Raw genomic sequence first — 15,923 nt, forward strand, 5'->3', positions numbered from 1 at the left:
CTTCAAGAAACCTTGTTCCAAAGTCACTTGTTTTGGTCAATATAAGAATAAAGTTATATGTCAAAAAAGATATGTGTAGCATATTATTCAAATTCAAAGTTAAACTACAGTCCTATACATTATTTCTATAATTTCTTTATTAGTATGTTATACTTTAGTTATCAAAATAAATGAGTGATTGCATTTATGACAAACATAATAAAGTCATATTGTTATTAACCACTTCAGAAATGACACAGTAAAATTCATATTTGGTTGTTCAGAAGCCCCTCCCTGGGCTTCTATGGTTAGTTTTTCTTTAAAATAAACGTGATAGTTCACAACATATGGCTCAAGGCAAAGATCCACCAGCCCCCTACCCAATGGCATCTGATGGCGGTCACAATTGTCTCCCATTCTTCTTAAGCGTGCGGTCCTTCCATGTCAGTACACTGTCACTGGGGGGCAGCAGTGAGTGCCACAGCCACGCCCCTCCACCAAGGTGGATTTGGGCTGCCTGTTAAGGCTGCTGCTCTCCACTGGGTGCCTGGGCTCAGCAGAAGACCCCAATTCACCCCATATGAGAGTCTGGGGCGCCCTCGGAGAAAGCTGACAGCATTAGGAGGGCTCAGAACAGAATGAAGCCCATTTCCCAACGACATAGTCCAGCCAGCAGCTGGCTCTGAGTGACACCCGAGGTGGGTGTCACTTACTCATAACCTCGTCCACTGAAGTCCCCGGTGGCCTCTGGTCAAATCTCAGAGCACCTGAAGTCGGACTGTGGACAGACACTCTTCCACACATCTCCCCCTCCTTCTCGACCTAACGACTACGGCTTCGTCTCTTCCAGGCAGGTGTGAGCTCACACTCCTTGTGGTACACATGGCTTCAGGACACACACAGCGTTGGTGGAACGATCTGGAAACGCGAAGCGACACTCAGTACAAACCCAGGGTAGCAGGCACCTCACGTTAGCAGGTTCCTGACTTCGCTGAGATTTCAAAGGCCTTCCAGGAAGAAGATCCTGGACCAATGGTGCCACCTGCGATCATGAAACTGAGGTGACAAGTCTCTGGGACCTTTTGTTAATTATGGCTCTATGACGGTCATCCTCGCCTGTGCCCAGGCCATCTACATCGAGAAAATTCCTTAGTTCGCCGTCTCAAATCCCTCCAATTCAGACAGCATCCAACTTCCCTGGTCCACCTGTGCTTTATTAGGACTCCGAGGGGGTCTTACTACCACGAACATCCATCTATGCATTTTCTTCCGTTGGATGAGGCAAGTGATTTGATCTCACTGTCCCGCAAGCTCATGACAACTGTTTTGAAGCATGACCCGCTTGGTAACAGCCTATTTCTTTTAACAGCTCATCCTAACTATTGATACAGACAAGTTACTGGGGTTGGTTTCTAGGTTTCCTAGAAATTTCACAAAAACGTCCTGATGAGATTGGCCCTCTGCTCGCTGAGGTGGCAAGTCATTTCCAGTGAGCCCGACATTCCCATGTGTCACTGACACTGTGGCTTCCCACACTGTCCATGCTGTGTGGTACGTGGCGATAGAGATCGCTTAGAAATTCTCAAGAACACTTCTCTGGAGGTACAATCTGTGACTCCTGGGAACGTCATGTGCTCCAGCAAATCCTGTCTGCCTTTCTCGTGTCTTACTCCCTTCCGACACGAGGCAGTCTTCAGGAGCTAGGGGTGGAGCTGCAATTACACTCGGCCCCCCAAATTAGAGCCAAGTTTTTCTAAATGAAACACATCCCCACGTACTTTGCAATTCTTCTTTTTAAAAAAGGAAATGACTATTAAACATAGTATAAGTTATGTGCTCTGATTACCATTAATAAATATTTCATGGATCACAACTCAGATTTTACCTTCCACAAGCAAACAGCTTTATCAATGCTGGTAGCCGCCCTAACTTTTTTGGTTTCTGCATCCCAGTCTCTAAGATATTTTCTAAATAAAGTAACTGAAAATATCTGAGAAAGCCAAGAAGCTTCATGAAATACATCTGGATGGTAACAGAAGAAAATCGAGTCAACTTACAAATCCAACTCCACTCTGTGGACCTCCGACCAGCCTTTAGGTTCTCCTCTTAACCGTGGGTCCAAAGGATGGACCCAGTGTAACAATTTCAATAGAAAGAGAAAAATCACGCAGATAACAAAGTCCCTGCTATAAACACCAGGGACGGCATCCCTTGCCCCCAGACTGGTACCATTCTGGGGGCCCAAACGGCTGCTGTGGCAGACACCGACGGCAGCACCACACTTGTTCCTCCACATACAACTGTCTCCTGTCTCGGCCAGATCCTGGAAGCCGCTCCAGGATGGTCAGGACTGAAGGGCATGACTGGCTCTGGGAAGAACCCTCACCCCATGGGGGAGTGGAATGACTCAGCTTCTGGGGTCTGAGGGACCGAGGTGTGTTCACCGAAGGCTCCACCTGACAGCTGCCCCTCCTTCTCTCCCGCTGTCCCACTCCCTAGTCCCTGGAGAAGAAAGATCAGACTCTTTCAAGTAACTTACGCAGCTACCCGTGGACTTGGCCTTGCTCATCTCTCTTTCTCCGACTGTCACTTCCCCTTCTGCCCCAACACCTTCCTGCAACACTCACTCACTCACTCAGGCCCTCTTTCATCATAGACACTGGTCTTATTTCGAGATGTTTCTAGAGAGTCATATTTCTCTCACCACGGCTGAGACAAAATTATATGACCTGAACTTTACTATAAAAATATTTTTAGTGAATTACGGGCTGCCACAAAATCATTAGAATATTCATAAAGTCAGACAATGAAGAGACTACTGCTTATCACTCTATCAATCACAGCCACTTATACTTTTCAATAAAGGTTCAGGGTCATGTCTGTAACTGGCCTTCGAATAGTTTAGCAAACATGTTTATGTGTAGCTATAATCTAATATAAAAAAAATATGACAGTAAATTGTTAATAATTATTGACTGCGTAAATTGGTGATATGGGAGATTACATTATTCTTTTAATTTTTCTGTATGTTTGAAAATTTTCAAAATAAAAATTAGTTTGTGTCCCCAAGTTTTTATGTCCAGGAAGTACAATTAATCATCAGACCCAACATATTAGTTCCTATCTCCCTCTCCCCAAGTGATCCCAACCCTACACCTCAGAGAGAAGATTTCCAGAGAAAATTCAATCGGTATGTGTCTGACTTGTACTGCAAAACCTAAAAAATCTCTGCTAGTAGAAACATATAATGTCAGTTCCATTTTTTCAAAACCTGTTTCCCTTTTCAGATTTTAAAAAGCATCTACGACAAAAAATGATTCAGCTAAAACACTACATAAATTTGTGGTCAATGATGTACTGCATGTGTTCCTACAGAACACCCCTCATGAATAACTAAGTACTGTAATATGATTTAAAGATACATGTTTTCTTTAAAAAAAAAAAATTCCTGACATATATAATGTATAATAATAGCCATATTAATCAGGCATTGCCAAAAGATATTTATAGTCAGATTGTCTCATTTAATATTCCCAGCACCAAGCCACGGCTTCTCTGGTGAACATGAGTAGAATGTTAGGACGTATAGCTAACTATGGATATGTTGCATGACTAAAACATTAATGAAAGGTGCACAACAACTGCTACACAAAATTAAAAAACATATATTTTAACGGTTCTCAGAAAAAGAGATAGTTTAAAAAAGAATATGAAGCATGTCAAATAAGATGCTTTTTAATTGTAAGTATCCGAAATCTCTACTCAAAACAGTTTCAATAATAAAGAAAACAATCCTCCGGATTTACAGGAAATCTAGCAGTAAGGCAGCTTTAGTGGCTAGTCACCTCTCTCTCTCAGATCCACTTTTCTTCAGAAGGTCAGCTTACCCTCAACCATGACATCCTATCCCAGATCCACAAGCCACCTCCAAGCACAAAGCCATGAATAAGAATGGAGACGTTCTTCTTCTGCCTTCTTAGGAGCTGGGAAATCTTTCTCTGAAGCCTCAAAGCTTCATTCCCCTTCACCTCTTATTGGCGAGGGCTGGGTCTGTCACAATCACTAGAAAGAGATGCTTTGGTGACCCAGACCCAGCGTTTGGGGTGGAATGAACACTGAAGAGTCAGACACATCGACCACTATGCAATTTGAGTGTCAGTAATTAGAATATAGGGGAGTCTCACTGAATTGTGACAAACCGTTAACCCAAGAATGGTGATACTATAAAATAAAGAGAGAAGATGGCAGAGAGGAAGGGTGGATAAATGGATGAACTCATAAATAACGGAAGTTCTTAATTCTAAACGGGCTACAAGGTCTAAAAATACGAATAACATTTACCAAAGAATTGAAGAGAAAATTTATAAGAAGTATAAATTTTAGAGAATTTTTAAAATAACAATTATACAGTTCATCCTTAAACATGGGTTTGAACTTCTAGGCTGAACTGTGTCCCCACTCCCAGGGGATTCCTACTTTGAAGTCCTGACCCCTAGTACCTCAAAGTGTGACTGTATTAGGAGACAGGGCCTTCAAAAAGGTAATTAAGTTAAAATGAGGTCACTAGAGCAGGCCCTAATCCAACGTGACTGATGTCCTTATAAGAAGAGATATGGATGCAGACACAGATAGAGGACAGCCATCTAGAACAGAGCCTTTCCCTCATGACCCTCAGAAGAAAGCAATACTGCCAGCACCTTGATTTTTAATTTCCAGCCTCCAGAACTGGGACAAATAAATTTCGATTGTTTAAGCCTTCCAGTCTGTGCCCTGGCAAACTAATACAACCACTATGCTCACTTACATCGTATCTGAAACAGAGAAAGCCCCAGACAAGTCCTGAAGTCTGCAGAGTCCTGAGAAAGAAGTCACCTCGACACACCATGGAGAGTATGACGAGACCCCGAAGTAAACCAGAGTCCACGAGAAAAACCTTATGGTAATGAAAGTGCAACTAGAGTTGACAGACATGAAGGAGGGAAGAGAGTCGTGGGGTCTGGTCACAGGAAGAGCACAGTCGTGCAGGAGGCAGAGTAGGTTAGCGAGCTGGGTAACCAGGTAGAGAGGAAAAATGAGCAGAGCTATGAAAACAGTAGGAAGTACGAATCAAGAGATCATTCCAGGAGCTGGTATGGAAATTACTAAATCTATACAGGCTTCACTTGAAAAAGAGTGAATCCAATCAAATTAGAGAACAGGAACACCAAAGAAATGATCAATATGAGAAAGATGGTCGTGGGCTCTGAAGGGTGGAAAGCTCCCAGCCCACTTCTGTGCCCAGGAGAGAAAACGGGCTGCTCTGCGGAAGGTCTGAGAAGATGCTAATCAGCCTTTGATCATGAACTCCCACTAGAAGGGTCAAGCAACTTGACTATGGGATCTCTTTGGTCTATCATGTGTTCTGAAAACTGAGTGAAGCAAAAGCCAGGGGTGTTTCCACGAGAGGCCAGTCACCCTCAGCTCTCAGACCTTTTCAGCAGGCACCGGAGGAGCAGGATCTGGACTCACATCCACAGACAGTGGCCAGAGGACAGGGTGCTTCCTGCGACCACTGCGCCTCCCTCCTGCCTCTCGAGACCAAACCGGTAGGTAGCAGGACAGCCTCTAGACCGGAGGTACCACCACCTTCCTGATGACAGTAAGGCTGCTCCTCCCCCCAAAGCCCCAAGCCAGTCTCAACTCAAGTAAATGGGATCAGATGCCCAGTCCTGAATCAGTGACCAAGGAACATGTGTGAAGGACTGTCCTCAGCCTGGTCAGGCCCGGAGCTGAGGTGCGGCCAGCATCCTCTGAAGCACATAAACTATGAGAAACGTGACAGAAACACTTGAATAAATAAATAAATAAATAAAATTAATTAAATTAATAAATCCGAGAATTAAGCATTGCTGGGCCAAGAACATTTCATTTATGTGCCTAGGTGTGTACGCACATATGTAAACCTATGTAAATAAATATACATATTTTTGCATACACATGCAAATATGAACGTATAAAGTGTATTACTAAATATGTGTATGTCATTGCATATACATAACCTAACTTAAAGACATCTGAATACTAAATGAACAGAGACATACATAAAAGGATAAAGAAGAACTCTGTAGATGGTATATGCTTCAATAAACACATCAGTGATGGACGCAAAAAAGTTCTATGGGAGTCCAACTGAGGGAGAAGCCATTAGTTAAAATGACTAAGAAAAGGCCGCCTAGACATAGAGATAGTGAGGCAGGCAGAGCAAAGAAGGCTCAAAGAAAAAGAGGAAAGTTTTGCTATTCCACAGAAATGGACAGGCTCACTGTGTGGCTTCCTTGGGTATTCTGAAATGTTATCCTAAGTGTATGAGTAACATGAGAAGTTGAAACAATCCTAGAATAGCATTTTTGTTAATACAAGCAAATTAAATATCCACTGTGTAAAAACTCATCGAGGCTAGAAATGAGTGCCACCTGTGACACGTCTGATCTTCAGCAAAACTAGACCTAGTCATTAGCAGAACGCAATGATCACATTCAGAAACAGCCAGATAAAACACTGAAGTTTATCCAAAAGTTTCTGCCCCTAGACTTGCTTTTTAAAGTCTACTTGTCTGTTTTATGAGGCATATACATTTCATGACAATTTCAAAATGCCATCTGCACTTTCAAAGCCAGGGGTTATTAAACTATAATCCATGGCCTGTTTTGTAAATAAAGTCACCTCCACATCGAGTCATTTATCTGCCGCTGCTTCCTCACTACAATGGCAGAATCGAGTCGCCGTGTCTGAGACCTCATGGCCCACAAAGCTTAAACTGTTGGCTATCTGGCCTTTCACAGAGAGTCTGCCGACCTCTGCTCGAACTAGTTTTGTTTTGTTTTGTTTTGAATTTTCAGTTACGGTTCACATATATTAGTTTCAGATGTACAACATATGATTAGCCATTTATATACCTTACAAAGTTAACCACCTCCATCAGTGTAGTACGCATCTGGCACCGCACACAGTTATCATAGTATTACTACTTCACATGCTATGACTATTTTTATAACTGGCAACTGCACTAATACTTCTTATTTTTTTCACTCATCCCCCAAACCCCTCTCCCATCTGACAATCATCACTTTGTTCTCTTTATGAGTTTGTTTTTGTTTGGTTTGTTCATTTTCTTTTCTTTCTTTCTTTCTTTTTTTTTTTTTGCTGTGTTTTTTTTATTTAAGATTCCATATATAAGTGAAATCATAACTGTATTTTTTAATTCCATTTTTGAAATTTTTCATAATAAAATGTTGGGAAAACTCAATATTTTTTTTTTGAAAAGTTGGGAGTTCGCTAATAGATTTACAATGAAAATTCATTAAGTAAAATAACAATAAGAGATGGTAATAAAAGAATACTCACAATCTTTCAAGGAGACTTAGCCCAGAAAATGAGCCATTCTTCAGTTCGGATATTTTATTGTTACTCAGGATCCTAGAAAGGACAGAAAACTTAAATGTAGGTTGCCCAATATATGCACACCATTAATGTCATATCAAAATAATTTAGCTCATTATGTTTAAACCTATCAGGAATTCTAAGAAGTCATTTATTTCCAACATTTTTGAGATGGCCTTATAAAAAAAAAGAACTTCTCTTTCTTTGAGAAACCACATAAAAGAGCTCACTCACACATACCACCTCTTAAATTGTTCCTGTCACATTGAACCAAAAAATTTAAAATAGAGAACTCAAAACAAAATAGCTCTCAGTTCACTGTAAGAATAAAGAATGCCACATACATTTGTATAATTAATCAACTTATATAAGATGAATACTTATTTTAAAACTTAACAGAAAAATGTGTAACATGCTCTATAAAATATTGACCTTACAAAGAAAAAAAGTACCCTCTAGATATGCTGATTATTTGTAATTAAATAGCATACAAATCTACGTCTGTACGTATGAAAATATACTTCCCGCTTGTACTCACATACAAAGAGACACAGGTATAACACCATAGTATTATACCTCATGTAACAGGACAGTGTTCTTAAAAAAATGAACTGCAAAGAAAAATTTATTTAAAGAAGTCGTAGTTGAGCCACCCCCCTGGCAGGATTTGCCTAAGAGACGATGTGTATGTACATGATCTCGCTTCCTCTCTAGGCTTTGGGACCAAGCACCTTTTGAAGTCTGAATACCAAGAGAGTGTTTCTATAAATAAAGTGAAAATGCTAAAGCTACCTAATTTGAAAGAGTAGGCATATCGAGTCAAGAAAATGAGAAAACCAAGGCACAGAAGAGTTATGTTAATAGCATAAGATTTCAGTTGCAAATGGCAGAACCAGATGGTGAACTCAGAAAATCTCGACTCCAAACTCCATGTTTTCCAACGTAAGCCGATGTCAGTCAAGAGACATACCACTGGACAGAAAATTCTCCATCACACATGCGTTGCACAACTTCAGGTGCACCCCCTACACGGGGTCCAGGGTTCAGTGGTGACCCTCCTCACTCCAGACAGAGCAACGCAGCAATTCTACACCTATACAAATGTTAACAGACTATCTCTGGGTTACAAAGTTTCAAGCACATTTTTAGTTTGTCTACTTCCATTATTCTAAAAAAAAAAGAAAAGAAAAAAGAAAGAAAAAGAAAAAACTTCGATTATTTGTATTAAAACAAAAATACTCATTTGGCATCTAATTTGGCATCCACTTTGATATAAGTGGAATTAAAAAAAAAAAAGAATCCCTACTCATGCAGATGAACATTTCAACATTTCGGAGGTTGCTTTGTGGGGTGTTTATTAGGAGCTTTTCAAGTATATCTGTGTTTGAAGTTCAGCTCTATCACTTTCAAGTGACACTGATCTTGGACAAGTCACTCCTCTCTTTAACAGAGTTCCCTCATTCATAAAGTAGGAAGAATTGCATCTACCTCATAAATACTAGAAGGAAATTAGAAAATATATGACATGCTCAATGAGCATTCATTAACTTTCTGATTCTGTTCCCCTGGTTCTAAGACACACACCCTCCCTCCTTGTAATGTTTCTTGCAATCAAAGTATATTACCGTGTAGTGTTTGGCCTGCCCTCAAAGCTACATGTAAACTAAGGCAAGGACAAGGCTTCGACTACAGGAACCAGGAAAACAGGATGATCAAAAAAAGTTTCAATTAAAATACAAAACCATGTTCTCTAATCAGAATTGCAAAGGTTTTTAAAAAGTAAGGTAGTTGGCACAAGCCAAAGCGAACTCTGACTGGCACATGGCCGCAGAGGTCACCGAAACAAGCTTCCTTAAGCAGCTAGGCTCTGCTCACTCAGGAGCCTGCAAACTGCTATCACAGCCATCAACCCTAAGCTAACAAGTCACCAATCTGACAAGAAGTATATTCGATGACCTTGTTCAGCCTGATTTAAAACACAAAAATTAGAAACTACCAAAGAGGTCAGTTTAGGTAAGAGTTAAATTATGGTACATCCAAGCGACAAAATTTTATGCATCCATTGAAAATGATTCTTTCAAAGGAAACTTGATGAAAAGTAAAATGCTTACAATCAGTTTAAAAGCAAACAAAACTGATACCATGGAAAAGAATTTCTAAGCAGAGATCAAAAAAAAAAAAAAGACTTGGAAGAAATATATCATAATGATCACTCTCTTAATGATGAGGTTTCCTTTAGCTTCTCTGTTATTCTTCATAATCTTGCAATATCTTTTGAAGCATCTAGAATATGACTCTTATCTTTAAGACATTTTTTCTGATGATAAATATAAGACTCTTAATAACTAAGCATAGCTTAAAATCGATTTAATTTTGAATACAATTATATCTTAGCAATAAAAACTGAAGCAAGGAATAGTTTTTATACTCTCGGCTTAAAGATTCATATTTGTTTATATCCAAAAAAAATGTTTATGTGGTGACTGCAACTTAACATGCACTTAAAATAGTGCAAAGAACAATGGTGATGATAACCAGAGTCTAGAGTTTTAACTGAGACTCCACCAGTGATAAATGATTTAGTTTGGGGTAGTCACTTTACTTTTCCAGGTAGACTTCGATCTCATCATTTTAAAGATGGAAAAAAATCAAACCCGAATGGTCACCAAGATCTCTTCTAGCTTCTTTTAATTTTCTATAATTATTCACACTTTAATGAGCAAAGCTGATAAACTTTGCGGTGACCAAGAATTTATAATCAATAAACCAAAAAATAAGGAAAACTACACAATCTACTAAGCCCAGTGACAACAGTGTCCTATTTCTGAGTGAAGAATGAAACCCAAATATGGAAGTAGCTTGTGAAAAACTGCCAGGGTGGTGAATGAATTACATTCACTGGGTTCAGTATTGCTTCAGCAAAAGGACTGTCATTTGCTCAGTCATAAAGGCTTTAGCACAATAAACGGTAGATTTTACTGAGAGTGAAAAGACATTTCATCACACTTAAAAAGTTATAACTGTAACCTTAAAAATATAGTTTACAACTTCATGTTAATATATTCGGTCTACACATTACTTGACGCGTTTGAGGATTCTGCACAAGAAAACGGGATCGGTATGAATAAATCTACTCTGCAGACAGCTTTTATACTCAGTTTTGAGATGGGGGGACTGTGGAACTGGCAAATGCATAATATCATGTATCTTTATAAATCTAAAACCCATTCATAATCAGTATTTTTGCTGACATCTTAGAAATTTCAAACTTTCTAGGAGGTAACTAAATGAAAAATACAATCAATGCTTGACCGAAGTTATAAAGCTTATATATGCCCATTTCTGTTCTACCTCAATAATGTTAACACCACATGATCTATAGACAATGCTCAGGAACAGTATTCTGGGCTCACATCTCTTGAATTTCAACACCATAAGCTAAGTTTGATGTCCACTGCTATCACTTTACACAGTAACAAGGTAATTTAGTATATCATTTAACGCTGAAACATAAAAAAAGGAGTAAGGCTTAATGTAAACATGCTTTTTAAAAAAAGAAATCAAAAGTTTATGGAGCAGAAAGAAATAAAAATTAAGTATGAGAAGTTCTCAGTTGCTTGCTATTGCAAGTCCTAGAATGGAACGCTGGTAACAGCACCCATACCTTGGATGGCAGAAGGCAGAGAATAATTCACCTTTTGAGAGGAAATGAAAATATATTTCAAGCGCATTAAGTATTCAGATTGAATGCGAGGAATGTAATTCTTAAAGTCAACCACTGAAGGGGAAAATCAGGTAAACAATCAAATAGGGTTACCATAGCGGGTTGCATGGTGGTCCTCTGAAAATATGTCCATCTACAACGTGTGAACATGCCCTTACCTAGGAAAAGGATGTTTGTGATGTAACTGAAGGTTTCAGGATGAGATCCTCCTGGAGTAGGGACCTACACCCAAGGACTAGTGTCCTTAGAAGGGGGGGCGGGGAAGGAGATTCAGAGAAGGTGAAAAGGGAGGCAGACTCAGATGAAAAAAGAGACACGGATGACAGGCGAATGCAGAAGTCATAACAACTAAAGATTTTCTAGCCTATGGAAAAGGAGCAAATAAGAGTACACTTAAACCGTAGTGCATTTTAAAAACGTCTTTTTGATATTTTTAAACTCATAAGCCATGTTAAAAAAATAAACAAATATTTACAGCTATCAGAAACAAAGTCTTAATTTCCCAAATATACAGAGATCTTAAAAAAAAAAAAAATCCCCAATAGAAAACATAGCAAAGGCCATGAACAGAAAGCTCGAAGAAAGTAAGCACTGATGGATCATAATCACATGAAGGGATATGTGATCTTAATAATGAGAGAAATGTAAATTAAAACTAAAATGTAAAGATACCATAAATCGCTTAGAGTGGGGGAAAAAAATGTGCTAACACATTTTACATTCAGAGGCAAACAGCCACTCATATTTTGCTATAAATCAGAACAATCCCTATGGAGAGCAAAAATACAAATGCATAACATTTGATCCATTAATTCACCTTCTGGAAATTTATCCTAAAGATATACTCGTACTTTTGCAAAATGTATGACATGTTAAATGTTGTATAATTGTATATTTGTATAACAAAATTATTCATTGTATTATTGTTTGTAAAAGCAAATGACTGGATATTTACATTAGTCCCAGTAGTATGGATTGGTTAAAGTTATCCAGGAAATGTGTTACTATGCAGAATAGGGGGAGGAAGCTCATTAGGTATTCAGACAGAAAGATCAAAGACAGACTGAAGACTGAAGGCATGCCACTTACATATTAAAAGTTTCTATCCCTTGACATTTCTGATTTGCTCAGGTAATACAAATTGTAGTAATAAAATCTGATTCTGTACATTAGATTTATCATAGAGAATAATACTTGTTATTGCTACCTCTTTATCAAGTACAAGAAAAATGGACAATACAGCTAGGCTATGCTTGAGTCACCAATCTCAACGGACACACGGCCTAAACCTTTAGAACCACCTGTGATAAGCTAAAATCAGAAATGGTAACTCCATAAAAATAAATTTTTAGTGTTTTGCTTCATTTATCCCACTAATGAAAACTAGTTCCTGGAGGGGCAGCCAAAACCAACCCTCCATCTGTTCTCCAGACAGACCATAGACTCTTAAGAATGGTTTTTAAAATATTTTTAAAAGAGTAAAAGAAAATCAAAAAGAATAATATTTTATGATACACGAAAATTATATGAAATTCAAATGACAATGTTCTTAAAGTTTTATTGGAACTCCACCATGCCCGTCTGTTTACACACTTCTATGGTGGCTTCCATGCTATGATGGCATTGACAGACTGCCTGGCCAGGAAAGCCTAAAATATTTACTACATGGCCCTGTATAGAAAAACAATCTGTCGACTCCTGTTTTAGCATACGCTGTCCCAGTTTATTCTGTTGTCAGGGAAATAAATGAGTATCAAGTGCTGATTTCTAAATTAATTCTTCTGAGCAAGTAATAAGAGATTATCTACTGGATTTCAAAACTCGCCATCAGTTCGAATACTCTCTATTTTAAAATTGCATTTAATTCCACATGCCATCATTGGCAATTACACCCATTTTGTCCTAAGTATTATTAATTTGCTCACCAATGTGTCTTCTTCTTAACAATTCATTGCTGCAGAAAAAAATTCTGGGAGGGATACCTTAGTTCTTGTGTGTCGAAAAATGTGTTGCCCTCACTTTGTCATATCATCTTGTTTTAACAGCACTTCTCATCAATGGGAATAACTCTATCCGGGCATTTGTGTATTTATCATGTTTCCCATGACAAGTTCCAACTCATAAAGTATAGAGATGGTGACCATCACCATGTTCCCATAAAAAAAAATAAAAAGAACACGATGAACTTTTTTGAGTGATTCCATCGTGCAGCCACTCTTCCCTATAAGGATACACTCAGTCACTCATAAGGACCCAATGGTAGCAGCCGTATTATTTTCCCCAAATCAACGACGACAAAAATCTGCAAGTTAAACTAACTTGTGTCTACAGCCATGCCACCCTGAAAGAGTCCGTCTGGTCTCGGAAGCTGAGCAGGGTCGGGCCTGGGTAGTATTTGGATGGGAGACCACCTAGGAAGACCAGGTGCTGTAGGCGTAAAAAAAAATAAAAAAAAATAAGGCATTGTAAACTGACAAGGCCTTTGCAATCTGTGAGGTCAACCAAGGGTTGCTTCCCTTAAAATAAATAAATAAATAAATCGAAGTCAAAAATAAATAAAAAATAAAGTAATTTGCCCAGGTTCATACTCAAAGGGACAGAGTTAAAGTAACTGTTGTGGCTATGGAGATGCGCTGCTCAGATCCCTCTTCAAGAGAGACCCTGTGCAGGAGAGCAGTTCTCTAACAGCCTCCAGATGCAGCTGTGGAGAGCACCTGCCTCAGATTCCCAGCAGAGGCCACCCGCTTTGCAGGCCAAGCCAGCCCAGACTGAGCACAGCAGTGGTAAGTAAGAGGTCTCTCCAATCCCACCATGGGACGGACTCCCAGAAGGGTCATCTCTGTGCCAGAGCTTCCTGCTGGGCTGGCCAAGACTTTCTTATAGCTGCACCTTCGTCTGAGGCCCGTCCTACCCCATGCTACCCAACTGCCTTGCCTTCCCCGTCCTCTTTCACAGGTGCGAGACCTGCATCTGGATCCGAAGGTTTCCCATGCCCGCTTCTGCCCCATCCCCCTTGGTTTTTCAGATATTTCCCTCAGTAAAAATCTTGTACTACGACCTCGCCCTGGCATGTGCTTCCCAGAGGATCCAAATGACAAAATGCTCACATCTTTTCTATTCAATAAAAGAATGAAAAATACAGCTGGGTTTAAGATTCTATGGTCAAAAATCCCTCCATTGGAAATTAATAATATAAAACCTATCATGTCCAGCAGCACGAATCAGAAGTTATAAATCTCGGCCCCACTCTCATGCTTTCTTCTTTCTGAGGCTTAGGAAAATTCGGGGCTGAGGAAAATCAAAAATTCTACCAGAACACGTCTCATTTTCTCTTTTCAATACTGCATATAGTGTCCTAAGATTTTTTTCCCCTACATTTTAACCTTCCTAAAATTAGAACCACCTTAAAATTGGTATCAAAGGAAATTTCCAGCTGCTAAGAAAAAAAATAAGTTATGAACTTAACCGTGAGTGTCAGCGTTGGCATATACACAAACTGTGGCTGAATTTTAAGTCGGAATCCTTGATTATGGCTTAATGTTTACACATTAAGGTTTTAGACGATACGGCACTGAAATAAAAAAGTTGTGTAACAAAAGACTGCATATTATATGGCAGTCAGCGTAATGAAAGGCAGCGGAAATGTTAAATCTCTCAGAATTTAACATTTAGGAGAGGCTGGTGGGATTCATTCGTGGGCCGTGAAGAATAATCACTCAAGCAGCTCGCGTCTCTCGTAAGCTGCCAGCTAGTTTATAAGGAAAGCAGTTAAACTTCCAGTGACGTGTGATTAAATTTGGAAAGAGGGAAAAAAACTTGTTAAATTAACCAAGGAAAAAGTACAAGCAAAATACCATCTTCACAGATGATCAAATTATTTTATCAAGTCTAAAGATGCAAAAGAAAAAGTCACGATCACTTTTATAAAAAGCAGTGGGTTATGACATCCGCATCGTACTGTCAAATGATTTAAAACACATTTATCACGTCCACAGGAAGATAAAAACTGATAAAGCAAAGGTGTAAAATGTTAATAATAGCAAAATCTAATAAATCTGGGTAAAAAAATATATGGAGTTCTACCTATGATTCTGGTTTTTAACTTTCATGTAAGTTTGAAATTATTTTCAGTGTAAAAAGCTTTATGTTAAAATGACACCGTGCAGAACAAGAACGGTCAAGCGACACAGAGCAGCTCTAGATGACAAGGCTGGTGTCAACTGAAATTCTGAAGGAGAGGCATTTTGTGGGATGAGAAAAATAAATACACATTTTTAGAGAAACCAGATCATAAAAGTACTCTCTCGGCTCCCTCGCTGGGAAATTGTTTGGAAATAGGAATCTGATTTTGACAGCAGCTTAGAATCAGAAATGCCGGCTGCTTTTTCCTTCTTCATCTGCTTCTCAGCTGGGTACTCATTTCCTAGACCCATCCTCCACACCTCTTAATTCTGCTTCATAACTCTCATCGTAAACCTTGGGCTCTGAATTTTAGAAGAAATCTTCTGCTCGATTTTCCAGACAACTAATTTTCTAAGTCCTAAGCAGTTCCCACTTTGCTCTCGATCCCACCTCCTGCCTCAGCCATAGCTGCCTCACATCGCAACCTCACCGCTAACCTCTGAGACCCCCTCTTCCCAGCAGTCGTCCCCGACGGACGCTCCTGCTTTATGGATTTGCTGTTCTCTTGGATCTGAGACTAGGAATTACATTTTTCTTGTCTTAACGTTTCCCCAATCATTCTGTTGATGTCCTCTCAAATGCCTGATGACGCCTGGTTACTTTCTCATACTTAACAAAG

The 15,923-nt window shown here is 39.3% G+C and overlaps 1 protein-coding gene and 1 pseudogene across 2 annotated transcripts in view; one reads left to right on the forward strand and one right to left on the reverse strand.

Moving 5' to 3' along the window:
* The window catches only part of ADGRA3 (adhesion G protein-coupled receptor A3), a 105,429-nt gene that overhangs the window by 68,048 nt on the left and 21,458 nt on the right, over window positions 1-15,923 (reverse strand). For both annotated transcript variants that reach the window (XM_023534114.1, XM_011365194.2), the window contains exon 2: window positions 7,363-7,434. The gene's annotated coding sequence lies outside the window, so the exon portion shown is untranslated. The remainder of the gene's footprint in view (window positions 1-7,362; window positions 7,435-15,923) is intronic.
* Window positions 13,446-13,558, forward strand: LOC111744043 (annotated as a pseudogene).

The sequence above is a fragment of the Pteropus vampyrus genome, unplaced genomic scaffold, assembly GCF_000151845.1.
Source record: "Pteropus vampyrus isolate Shadow unplaced genomic scaffold, Pvam_2.0 Scaffold5, whole genome shotgun sequence".
Classification (NCBI taxonomy): Eukaryota; Metazoa; Chordata; class Mammalia; order Chiroptera; family Pteropodidae; genus Pteropus; species Pteropus vampyrus.